A 14,010-nucleotide genomic window follows, 5' to 3' on the forward strand; every position below is an offset into this window, starting at 1 on the left:
CTTGAGTTCGAGTTCGGAGCAATCCTATACTTTTTTACAAAGTACACACACATTCTATTTTTTTAAACTCTTTGGGTTATTCTGAGCAAAACGTCTCTTACAATTTTTCGCTAAAAATGATTTGTTGTCGAATTAAAGACAATTTATAATTTGAAAAACGCGAAAATGTCCGTTTTCAATGCTTAATAACTCGATTAAAAGTTATTAATATCAAAGTCAGAAAGCGACCAAATCAAAGTCTAAAGCCACTTTTACAAGATTCTGAAGAAATTGTTGTCATCGTTTGATTACAAAGTTATTATTTTTAATTATTAACAATGAGCGTAAGCGCGTATTGAAACGGCCGGCCAACGGTGCATCTCTCTCGCACTCACGCGTGTGTAATAAATTACTTTACCTGATAAATTAGTTTCTGGCGCTGGATGTTTGGCAATTTTTTTGATTCATTTGAAATACCGTTTGTACTAAATATGAATATATTATTTTATTTGTTAAAAAATATTACATTTATCTGTTAAAATGATATATCGGCGGTCCGGAGTAAGAATGACCTAACTGCAAATTTTGTCAACTCCTGTCTACTGCGTCTTCTAATTAACTTCTAAAATACTGTATACCGATGATACAAAAGCGACAGAACTGTAAGTATGTGCTGAGGCACCACAGGGTAGTTGCATCGCTATTGAAAAACGCACCATTTTAGACCTTGTCTTAGATGAAGAATGACGTAACTTTAAATAGGGTTGAAAATGGGGGGACTAAATTAAAATAATGAAATTCGGACCAATGGGGATGAAAATAAGAGCCATCGCTCTGAGAATAAAAGGCATAATAAATATTTAAAAACAGTTCCTTTGTACAGAAAAATTTTCAGATTAAGGATGACTCAACTATAGATAGAGTTGAATATGTGAGAATTAAATTGAGATAATGAAATTCGGACCAATGGGGATGAAACTAAAAGCCATCATTGTAAGAATAAACGCCATACCGATGCTCCGGATGGTTACTCTTTATTTAATCACTATTTTAAAAATCTAAAAAATTTTAGATGAAGAATGAAGCAACTGTAAAAAGGGTTGAAATGGGGGGCTTAAATTAAGATAATGAAATTCAAACCAACAGTAAAAAATAAAAACCATCATTGTAACAATAAACGCCGTTCCGATGCTCCTAGATCAGCGGTTCTCAAACTTTTTGAGTCATGTACCACCTACAGTTCTTTTTATTATTTTTGGTACCACATATGTATACAGGGTGTAACAAAAATACAGGTCATAAATTAAATCACATATTCTGGAACCAAAAATATCTCGATTGAACCTAACTTACCCTAGTACAAATATGCACACAAAAAAAGTTACAGCCCTCTGAAGTTACAAAATAAAACTCGATTTTTTCCGATATATCGAAAGCTATTGGAGATTTTTTAATGAAAATGGACATGTGGCATTACTATGGTAGGAAATTATAGTGAAATTTGTGCACCCATAAAAATTTTATGGGGGTTTTGTTCCCTTAAACCCCCCTCCCCAAAGTTTTATGTACGTTCCAATTAAATTATTATTGTGGTACCGTTAGTTAAACACAATGTTTTTGAAACTTTTTTGCCTCTTAGTATTTTTTCGATAAACCAGTTTTAATCGAGATGCGGCTTCTTTTTTAATATGTTTACATAACAATTTTATGGAGGTTTTGTGCCTTTAAACCCCACAAATGTTTGTGTACGTTCCAATTAAACTATTATTGCGGTACCACTAGTTGAATACATCGTTTTTAAAACTTTTTTGCCTCATAGTATTTTTCCGATAAGGCACCTTTTATCGAGTGGTGGCTTCTTTTTTTAATATGGTTAAAAATATATCTCAATCTGTAATTTATAAATAAATTTTCATATTATTATCGGGTCTCTATATAATAATCGTACTTAACAGTACACAAATATGCGGTGTATTTGACAAATATTCAAAATATCTCGATAAAAACTAGCTTTTTGAAAAATTACTAAGAGGCAAAAAAGTTTCAAACACATTGTGTTTAACTAATAATGCCACAATGATAATTTACGTGGAACGTACACAAAAGTTTGGGGGGAGAGAGATTTAAAGGAACAAAATCCCCATAAACTTTTTATGGGGTGCACAAATTTCACTATAATTTTTTTTAAGATTTTAGTATGTCCGTTTTCAATAAGAAAACTCAATCGATTTTTATTTTGTAACTTCAAAGGGCTGTAACTTTTTTTATGTGCCCATTTGTACTAAGGTAAAATCGAACTATTTTTGGTCCCAGAATATGTGCTTTAATTTATGACCTCTATTTTTGTTACACCCTGTATTTTTATAGTGTATTATGAAGAATTACTAAGTACTACTATTTTAATTTTTTTTGTGTTTTGTGTACCACCGCAAGTAATGAAATGTACCACCAGTGGTACATGTACCACAGATTGAGAATCGCTCTCTAGATGTTTACTTCTCATTTAATCCCTATTTTAAACATTTAAAAATCGTTTTATTACCCTTCTGAGAAATTTGACTTTTTGCAGTTACGTCATTCTTATTTCGGACGGGCCATATGTTATATATTTAGGTATTTGTTAAAGCGAATGAATAAGAATAATATTGTCGTGATTGATTCTTTATTAAATAGACGCCTTTTAACTTGATGACAGGTGTTTAAAAAATGAATTACATTAGAAATAACATTATAAACAAAAAATAAATAAATAATGTACTTGCTATAACATCAAGCGCGAGAAAGTAATTTGTTAGGGAATAGTATATTGTACAAAAAGTGCAGAAAGGTACTAATTTCTCACGAGCTTGAAAAGTTGCGGTACGAGCGCAAGCGACTGCCGCAATTCAAACGAGTGATGTTGTAACGATGAGTGCCATCGTTACGATAATATTATATTTATTCCTATAAGCCACCTAATAACTATGCAACCAGTTATGCGTTCATGCTTAGAACGGGTTACCTAAATTTGGGACCAAATACAATATAAGGTTGGTAATATGTTGGGGAATTCTGGTCTTAGCGTGTGGCTGTACGGCTTCCGACGGAGGGGCATATCATATCGCCCAGCGGAGCAGATTGTCACTTGAATTTCCAATCTCGTTTGATCAACCCATAAATTCTTCCGTGGCCATTGTTTAAAGAATACTATTTTTGGTTAAAACATTCGTTTATAGAAAAGCAGTTTACGTTGGAAAGCATAATTATTTTGTTTTGGATTTGTGGAGTGAAGGAGAAGAGTTTTGGTTTCCAATATTTTTTTAAGAACAATGGGTATGTATTACAGAAATGTCTCGTAGCTATGTTTTTTCCTTGGAAAAAATAGCCCTTTATTCATTTTCAATATCTTACATATATTATCTTTATATGAATTATTATTCTTCAATCATCATATTTGCAATACTTCAATACTATCGCACTTATGTTTCTAAAAAAAAACTGTCATTATATTTCCGGTTCAAAATAAGTTTGGAATCAATGATCATTTTCATTCTCTCCTTTATATAACTCCATATAGTAATCTTTGATTACAAGATCCACATTTACTTATCCAAATACTTTCTTATATTCGTTTAAAAAGCTTTTTCCAGTCAAGGATAATCAAGGTCAATGCACTTCAAGCATGTACATCAAACTTCATTTTTTCGCTAGATGATTTTTTCTCTGCCAAGTTCTGATAAGGTGATCCACCTTTTTATAGAGGCCCTGTTTGTTGTTTACTCAAGGAAAACCAGCTGATAGGTTTTTTCTATTCTTTTATCCACGGAAGAAAGAAGAAAAGATAGGAAATTAAGTCGATCAATACTTTAGTTTACCTTTATGGAATGAAACATTATTTTGGGGATTCTTTTGGATGTAATTTGGATGTTTTTTTTTTGGTTCTTTGGAATAGCAGTTGAGTTTTTTTTTTGATACTGGGAAAGTACCTCATTGTCATACCTTCCTTTGGTTGAGTATCTCCCAAGGGTTGAGGGAAAACGGAGGATACCTTATTTGGCGCTCCCACCATCAGCTTCACAGGATTTGAAGGAGCAACACGCCTACGTTGTGGCGACAGGTTTTTAAAATAAAAATTTGCATGTCATTTTTTTTTATAATATTTTTTAGTTACTATTTTTTGTGTCAATAACTTAAAAATAAGCTCTCTAATAACAATATACCTTCATTTTTCCTTAAAAATATAGTTAACATAGTAATATACAACATTGTTCAACAAATTTAATCTTTTCACAGTTCATATCCTTTATTTAAAATAGTTGGGGATTATGACCTATGACGATGTTGTGCATAATATCTAGCGTAGATTCCCTTATTTAATAACATTTATTCCATTTCTCAGGTATTGTAGTCAGGTTGTCACCTCCGATCAGATTCGGGATTGTCAACCAATATTAATCCTCATTAATAGTCAGTTTTGTATATACATAGGTAGATCAATAATTAACTGTCTTTGTAATAAATTCAATACATTTTTTTTTCTTACTGTGAAAGCTGCGTTGTAGACAGGAGTGTACTAGCCTAGTACGTCAGGAATTAGCTGGTGTAAAATTGTATATAGGGTATATAGGTTTTTAATTGGTTGTACATACTTTAGGTTTTATTATCCTACCATTTTAATAGTATCTATTAATAGTATTAGTTAGGTGCAGCAATACAAGTCACTCGGCGAAGAATTCATTCAATCCTTCCCTGGCGCCCGCATACGTTCTCAGTAATATCTTCTCGGTCAGTATTCCTCTTCTTTCATCCCTTCTTATTTCTAATTTATTTTCTGTAGCACCTCAGTACTTCATTAGGTATTGTCTTATCTCGGGTTTGCAAATTCGGCCTAACCCTATCCTGAGTCCCACTTATCAAGTCTCTTGAATTCCCAGCTAGCCTATTTCCGTAAAACTTTAGTCATTTATTAAGCTACCCCATTCAAACAGAAAAACCATACGTTACAATGTTACCTTTCTGCATGCGTTACATACTATACTTTTTCTACAACCACAGTTTTTGCCAAAAATAAAAATCACAATTTTCAAACGAAGATTTATTATAATAATAAATTATAAATTTTAAACTGTATTTATAGTCTTGTCGCCAGTGGGCGTACAACGGCCTCCTTAATTCAGATGGACTTACCTAAGTTTTTTTATGTATTTTGGCCCGTAGAATACGAATTTTTTGGGTAACAGTCGATCTGGATGTCGATAAGATTGTTATAAACAAAGAACTTGAGGAATCACATAACAGCGATCTTTCGCAAAACAAAACTTTTTTTTGTATTTTTGGGTCATTCTAAGCAAAAAATGTTTTTACAAGTTTTTCCGTAGGATGCATAATTTTCGACATAAACGCGGTTAAACTTTCAAAAAATCGAAAAATTTACCTTTTTACGAAAAATTTACGAATACCTTTTGATTGAAAAATAAAATAGCAATTCTGCTTACCGCATTTAAATTTCTATCAGTTTTAATTATTTTCATTGCTAAAAATCAATTTTTTTATTGTTAAACAAGGCTATAAACACATAGCGATTGAATGATGTTTTCAATGAATTTCTCATTTAAAATCGAACAAGTAGGCGCGCATACCTACAATTTCTACGTAGATTACGTACATTAAAACGCATGCATTGGACACGGGAAACACTGTGTGTTTATAGCTTTGTTTAACAAATAAAAACTTAAGTTTTAGCAATGCAAATAATCAAAACCGATATAATTTGACTTGAACTTTCAAATGCAGTACGCAGAATTGCTATTTTATTTTTTAATTAAAAGTTTTTCGGGTTCAAAAATTGCACTTTTTCGATTTTTTAAAGTTGAACCGCGTTTATCTCTAAAACTGTGCATCCTACGAAAAAACTCGTAGGACCATTTTTTGCTGAGAATTACCCCAAAAAATACAAAAAAATGTTTCGTTTTGCGAAAAATCGCTCTTATGGATCTACTGGATCTTATGGATCCGGATCAACTGTTACCCAAAAAATTCGTGTTCTACGGGTCAAAATACATAAAAAAAACTTGGATAAGTCCATCTGAATTAAGGAGGCCGTTGTACCCTTCCTGGCGACAGGACTATTAATTAATACTAATTAATTTAGATTCCTTATACCTAAACAAATTACACAGAAATCCGTTAAAAAATCAATGCACTGTCTTAATTTGTTTGAATTTATACTATTTTACATAATTACTATAAGATAATGTCACATTTGACGTTATATTTATACAGTCACAGATTTACACCATACCTACTACATTCAATGTATCTTGCTGTGGTTGCTAAATTTTTATTGGTTAACTGATAATTATAAAATGTTTATTAAGAATAAAATTGTAAAATAAAACAGTTGTAACATCCATAATTTAATTTCTATTCGATAATTAAGTATAATAATTGTCTTACAGGTTATATATTTGTCTACACTTTAACCACCAATGTAAACAGAATATATATCGAGGTAGTCATTTGAAAACACCAAATAAAATTCAAAAATAATGTGTTAAAGTTGCGAATTTTGCAGATTTCTTGGACATGAGTTAAATCGGTTCTTTTTTGAAAAGCACTATCAAATCTAATACCTTAAATAAAACCATTTCATCAAAACATGCTTGAATTATATTTATGATTTTATTGTGGAATGTAACGGTACTGTGCAGAAAAGAACTTTCCGGCACAGAAACGTCACTTTTTTCCACACCAATGTCATGTATCTTATACTGTGAGGAAATATCAACTTTGTTAACATAAAACTGTTCAGAAAAGTGCATTTTAAATAGTAGTTGTAGAAAAAGTAATTTATCACACACGCTTGAGTATAAGAGAGATGCACCATTGGACGGCCGCCTCAATACACTCTTAGCGCTCATTGTTAATAATTAAAAATAACAGCTTTGTAATAAAAATCTCTTCAGCTTCTGACTTATTAAGCTTACAAAATGTCCATTTTCGTGTTATTCAAATTTTAAATCGCTTATTAAACAAGAAATTTTAGAAAAAAATCACAGGAGATCATTTTTGCTCAGAATATCCCAAAGAATGTAAAAAAATTGTTCGAAGTGAAAAAATAGATTTTTTAAATATGCTCCAAAAAATTGTTTCATCAATTAGTCCTGTCGCCAGGGGGGGTACAACGGCCTCCTTTATTCAGACGGACTTACCCAAGTTTTTTTCATGTATTTTGACCCGTAGAATACGAATTTTTTGGGTAGCAGTTGATCCGGATGTCGATAAGATTGTTATTGACCAAGAACTTGAGAAATTACATAACCGCGATCTCTCGCAAAACAAAATATTTTTTAGTATTTTTTGGGCCATTCTAAGCAAAACATGTTTCTACAATTTTTTTCGTAGGATGGCTAGTTTTCGAGATAACCGCGGTTGAAATTTCAAAAAATCGAAAAATTGAAATTTTTGAACCCGAATAACTTTTGATTAAAAAATAAAATAGCCAGTCTGCTTACCGCATTTGAAAGTTTAGGTGAAATTATATCGATTTTTATTATTCGCATTGCTAAAAATTTATTATTTTATTGTTTAACAAAGCTATAAACACATAGTGTTTCCCGTGCCTTTACATGCATTTTAACGCATGCTACGTAGAAATAGCCTCGATTGCACTAGTACCTATTCTACCTACTCGTTAGATTTTAAATGAGAAATCATAGAAAACATCACTCACGCACTAGGTGTTTTTAGCTTTGTTTAACAATAACACAATAAATTTTTAGCAATGCAAATATTCAAAACCGATATAATTTGACTTGAACTTTCAAAGGCGCTAAGCAGAATTGCAATTTTATTTTTTAATCAAAAGTTATTCGGGTTTAAAAATTGCAGTTTTTCGATTTTTTGAAAGTTCAACCGCGTTTATCTCGAAAACTGAGCATCCTACGGGAAAACTTGTTAGAACATTTTTTACTTAGAATGACCCAAAAACTACAAAAAAATGTTTTGTTTTGTGAGAAACCTCTGTTATGTAATTCCTCAAGTTCTTGGTCAATACCAATCTTATCGACATCCGGATCAACTGTTACCCAAAAAATTCGTATTCTACGGGTCAAAATACATGAAAAAAACTTAAGTAAGTCCATCTGAATAAAGGAGGCCGTTGTACCCCCCCTGGCGACAGGACTAAGTCTGTCGATTTGTTATAAGGACCTTTTTCTAAGTAAGGTTGTGCAAAAAAACGAATAGGGATAATTTATCTTACGGGGGCAAGCATACAGCCTGGACTATGTGCAAAAAGTGCGTGTTAAGCATGCGTCTGTGTTTTTTATGCACATATTATGTTCAAATGATACCACAAGATATTTTTGATAAAAGAGGTCATGAGTAATGATTATAAAAAACCTTTTTTTATACTTTGTATATTATCAACGCAGAATTGCCAACAAAAATAATTGCATACAATGTAATGAATAAATAAAACAGTAGTTTCGGGAATCATATCGGTTATTTTTAATAAAAATAATAAAATTTAATAAAATAATTTTCTAAAAATTTAGTTTTGTTTGTCTTAAAAAATTAAAACTTACCTAACAATAAAACACTGATAAGGTTTGTTTTCTATACTTTCACAAAAATTATTATAACTATGTTACTACAGCTGTTTCGGCAGAGTGCCTTTCTCAAGTGAAAAACTTGAGAAAGTATAGAAAACAAACGTTTTCAGTGTTTTATTGTTAGATAAAATGAACTTCCATCAAGTAACGGTCGAATCCATCAATTATTTATAGGACGTTTTTACTTAGCAGGGCAGAATACGACTCTGAAGCAGAAGTTCGGAGACGTATTATTGGTATGGCAAATAATGCGATGAGCCGCCTAACTAAAGTTTGGAAAGACAGATCTATCTCTCAAAATGTCAAGATGAGACTGGTGAATGCCCTTGTATTCTCAATATTTCTATACGGGGTAGAGACTTGGACTCTTCGCGAACGCGAGAGCCAAAAAATTGATGCCTTTGAGGTGTTGTGCTGGAGAAGAATGCTGCGCATACCTTGGACAAACGTTTTCATTTTAAACCAACTTAAGATTAAAAAAAAAGGCTGTACTCAATAGGTCTGCAACGAATTCTGCAATTCTTTGTTCACGTGATCGCAGTGGTGACGTTAGTGTGGTGAGATTAATTATTATTGTTTCTGGAAACGTTACGGGGAGAAGATCAACAGGACGATCACCAACTGGTTAGAACAAATTAAGAAAATTCATCTGTTAGAGCAGCTGAATATATAGACCAATGGAAAAAAAATGTTAGGAATATTAGAAGAAATCACGATCCTCAGTAATGGTGAGTTATATATCTCTCTCACTAGCGGATCTACTGAGCTTTATTACGCTAATCAAACACCCTGTGTAATATAAAAAAAAAGATGTATAATTTTGTCCAGGAGTTTAGAATCATCGGGTGATAATATTTATTACACATTTTATCCCTTAAAAAGCGTGTTCCCTTGGAGGTCAAACAACAAAACGACAAAAACATTACATTCGGTCTTAACTTACGATTATAAAGACAGTTATCTTCGTAATAAGATGTTCTGCAAGTAATTTATTGGAGGCGATAAGTCGAAACATACGGCAGGGCACAATCTGGAAATTTATAACTCGATCATTTTGGACGAATTCCAAACCACTTGCAGTCGCTGGAGTTAATTCAGACTTGTAGTGTTGCTTGTCCTACAAGTTACATAATTCCTGGCGTGGAGTTTGTGAATAACTACTAGTCTCGTTTATAGTTAGCAGCTCGTATAATACACTCGAGTGACTTCTTTGAATAATGATTTCTTGTTTTTATAGATTTTTTACTGAAAGGGAGTTAATAATAATATGGTGGGAAAAATTCGCACTTTATATGAAAATAACCATTTATGCATAATATATGTAAAATTGAATATAAATTGATTTCATCATTGAATGTTTTGCTTCTTCTTTTTAGGTTGCCGTTTTTGAAGCTTGGCCACAGTATAATGCTAAAAAATCAGTAGGGTCAATCCGAGAAAATACTTTGTTCTCTATGTTCTATTTTGGTGACAGAGCATCAATAATTTTAATACTTTGCGCAGATTAATGACAGTTAACGGCGTCCTAAGTTTATTATGTGCTATTATCTGTTTTATTTGGCTTGTTTTAAAGAGAGAAATACAATCTTCTTGCTCATTATTTGCATGTAGTAAGAGTTATACGCTGTGAGCTCGTAGGTAGAGGGGATAATTAAAAATTCGCGAGCGTCAGTAGTGACAAGTTTGTAAACCTTTACTGGAAATTTGCTTTTTGACGTTCTGCACTAAGAGTTGCATATTATAGCTTTTAAATGTCTCACGAAAGTTGTTCTATTAAAGAGTGTCGAAATACTGGTTAAAATAGTAGGTAACTGTGTAATCTACAACTTTCCTGTCGCTAAGCATAAGGTGATTCAACGACAAAAATGGATTGATGCAATTAGAAAAAAGTAAGTAAACACAATTTTAATTTTAAAACGGTAGAAAAATATGAGCTAAAGGATCAGTTAGCACACTCTCGAATTTTGACGGTTTCAATTTTACAATTCAATCCTGAAACAAAATTTGAATGCGTGAAGATAACGACCAATCACAGCAAACGTAGGATGCCGTAACTGTCATCCATAAGTTAATATTTAAGAAGTATTATACTATAATAATTATATTAAATTATTATACTTTTTTGCAGAATAAATTTTTTCTAATATTAGTTGTCAACATAAACGTCAAAACGATATGCAAAATCTTAAAAATAATCATAATGGATAATAAATTCTGTACTTAATGCTACTAATTATCGATTACAATCCAATTCCTTCTTTACGTTGTAAATATTACACGATAAGACTTAAATAATAAGTTTGAAACAACTATTATTTGGACGAAGCAAGTTTTCAATCCTAATAGTAAATTAATAATATTGAAAAATATTAAAAATCACTAAAAGATTTTTAAATTGAAAACTTATTGGTACATTTTCATGGTAACACCTCCAAGACTTCTATAATTTGCAAGTCATATGGATGCTGCAGTGAAGACGAAAGGGAAGGAATTCTACACTTTGCAATTCACATCCCCCGTCTGCAGCCGGCAAAGTTCCAACTGAAAGATGCACCTGGTTACTCTACGGAGTAATACGAAAATAAAATAAAAATGTGTACCATTTTTATTCGGTTGCGATGCGAAGGCAAACCAATCTTACTTTTTAATTAGAATACGGAATGCAGTCCAGTTCCTTTAACTGCGATTTTCTGCTCTTCTTGGAGCTTCATCAGAAGAAACGTAGGCACTGTTCTCCATACTCCAACTAAATTGCATCGAGAGGTTTTCCCACACATCGCATCCAAACGGATGATAATAGGTGGCTAGCGCCATCTGGCAATTGAAAGACGAAGCAAGTTTTCAATCCTAATAGTAAATTAATAATATTGAAAAATATTAAAAATCACTAAAAGATTTTTAAATTGAAAACTTATTGGTACATTTTCATGGTAACACCTCCAAGACTTCTATAATTTGCAAGTCATATGGATGCTGCAGTGAAGACGAGAGGGAAGGAATTGTACACTTTGCAATTCACATCCCCCGTCTGCAGCCGGCAAAGTTCCAACTGAAAGATGCACCTGGTTACTCTACGGAGTAATACGAAAATAAAATAAAAATGTGTACCATTTTTATTCGGTTGCGATGCGAAGGCAAACCAATCTTACTTTTTAATTAGAATACGGAGTGCAGTCCAGTTCCTTTAACCGCGATTTTCTGCTCTTATTGGAGCTTCATCAGAAGAAACGTAGGCACTGTTCTCCATACTCCAACTAAATTGCATCGAGAGGTTTTCCCACACATCGCAACCAGTGTTTGAAAAGTGTAGAATTCCTTCCCTCTCGTCTTCACTGCAGCATCCATATGACTTGCAAATTATAGAAGTCTTGGGGGTGTTACCATGAAAATGTACCAATAAGTTTTCAATTTAAAAATCTTTTAGTGATTTTTAATATTTTTCAATATTATTAATTTACTATTAGGATTGAAAACTTGCTTCGTCTTTCAATTGCCAGATGGCGCTAGCCATCTATTATTATCCATTTGGTTGCGATGTGTGGGAAAACCTCTCGATGCAATTTAGTTGGAATATGGAGAACAGTGCCTACGTTTCTTCTGATGAAGCTCCAATAAGAGCAGAAAATCGCGGTTAAAGGAACTGGACTGCACTCCGTATTCTAATTAAAAAGTAAGATTGGTTTGCCTTCGCATCGCAACCGAATAAAAATGGTACACATTTTTATTTTATTTTCGTATTACTCCGTAGAGTAACCAGGTGCATTTTTCAGTTGGAACTTTGCCGGCTGCAGACGGGGGATGTGAATTGCAAAGTGTAGAATTCCTTCCCTCTCGTCTTCACTGCAGCATCCATATGACTTGCAAATTATAGAAGTCTTGGAGGTGTTACCATGAAAATGTACCAATAAGTTTTCAATTTAAAAATCGTTTTAGTGATTTTTAATATTTTTCAATATTATTAATTTACTATTAGGATTGAAAACTTGCTTCGTCTTTCAATTGCCAGATGGCGCTAGCCACCTATTATCATCCGTTTGGTTGCGATGTGTGGGAAAACCTCTCGATGCAATTTAGTTGGAGTATGGAGAACAGTGCCTACGTTTCTTCTGATGAAGCTCCAATAAGAGCAGAAAATCGCGGTTAAAGGAACTGGACTGCACTCCGTATTCTAATTAAAAAGTAAGATTGGTTTGCCTTCGCATCGCAACCGAATAAAAATGGTACACATTTTTATTTTAACTATTACTTGCTTTTCTACTGTCCTCTTTAAAATTCCGGCCGAAATAGGAACACTAGTCAACCGTTAGATGGCGATAGCAGCCATACCAGCGAAACTCACAAAGTATAGGCAACACTTTTTTCTTTCCAGAAAATTTCCGGTAAAAGTTATACTAGTAATCCTGTAGGTAGGTGGCAATACCAGCGAAGCTCGGAGCGGATACTCAATTCGTAAGGTAGAAACCAGTGTGGTCTAGATTGAACGTATTTATCCATACTTCCCTTCTGATGGCCTCATATTATAGAAGTCATGTGTTACATAGATATATGTGCACAAAGAAACAGATTGGTTCCCAAACGCGACACAAGAGTAAATGGTTTAAGATGGAAAAACAACAAACATATTAGGGTGGGTCGAAAAACAATAATATTTCATTTTTTAATCGCTATACCGCGGAAAACTTGCCTTTGGGGTATATAAGTAAAACGCAAAGTAAAATAAAGTTATATATTGAACCACCAGCTAGCGCATCATACTTAAAATTTAGATTTTTTCAGAAATCAAGACATTTTTCAATTATTTTTACAATCTTTAGCCAATAATATTTAAACGTGCTACAGTGAAAACTGTTTAGTTAATAGTTTAAAAAATAGGAAATAAATTTGAAACAGACAATATCTTTTAATTTGCGGTAGCGCAAAATACTAAAAAACTGTTAAAATTCACATATTAGCACCTTACATGAAGGTGTGGTCTGTCTAGTATGTTGTGTTGGGTGTTAATAGCATAATCAATTTTTTGTCCTTTTACTTTACACCCCATTTAATTGGAAGAGAATTAGTATAGTGTGTTTAAAGTTATAAAGGATATAAATAAAACAATTTATAATTTTAATAACATGTTTAATTGAAACAAAAAGAAACCAAATTGTAGCCAAACAATGTCAACAAATTAAATGAAATTTTGACTTTAGGAAGAGTATTTTACTCATTATTTCTGAGTCGGTACGTTGAAGCTGCGCTTGCTGTCAAACTTTGGCATCGAAGCTCTGGATGCTACGGCAGATCTTATGAAACCATCTCGTTCCTAACCACTAGGAGGACTAGTTAATCGCAATCTTTTGAGTAAAGATGAATAGTATCTTCTAGACATAAGTTGTGCGATAAAGTCAGGCAACTGCCCTGTGGACTTATCTGTTCGAGAACCGGGTCCACTTTC

This window comes from Diabrotica virgifera, chromosome 6 (genome assembly GCF_917563875.1).
Source record: "Diabrotica virgifera virgifera chromosome 6, PGI_DIABVI_V3a".
Taxonomy (NCBI): domain Eukaryota; kingdom Metazoa; phylum Arthropoda; class Insecta; order Coleoptera; family Chrysomelidae; genus Diabrotica; species Diabrotica virgifera.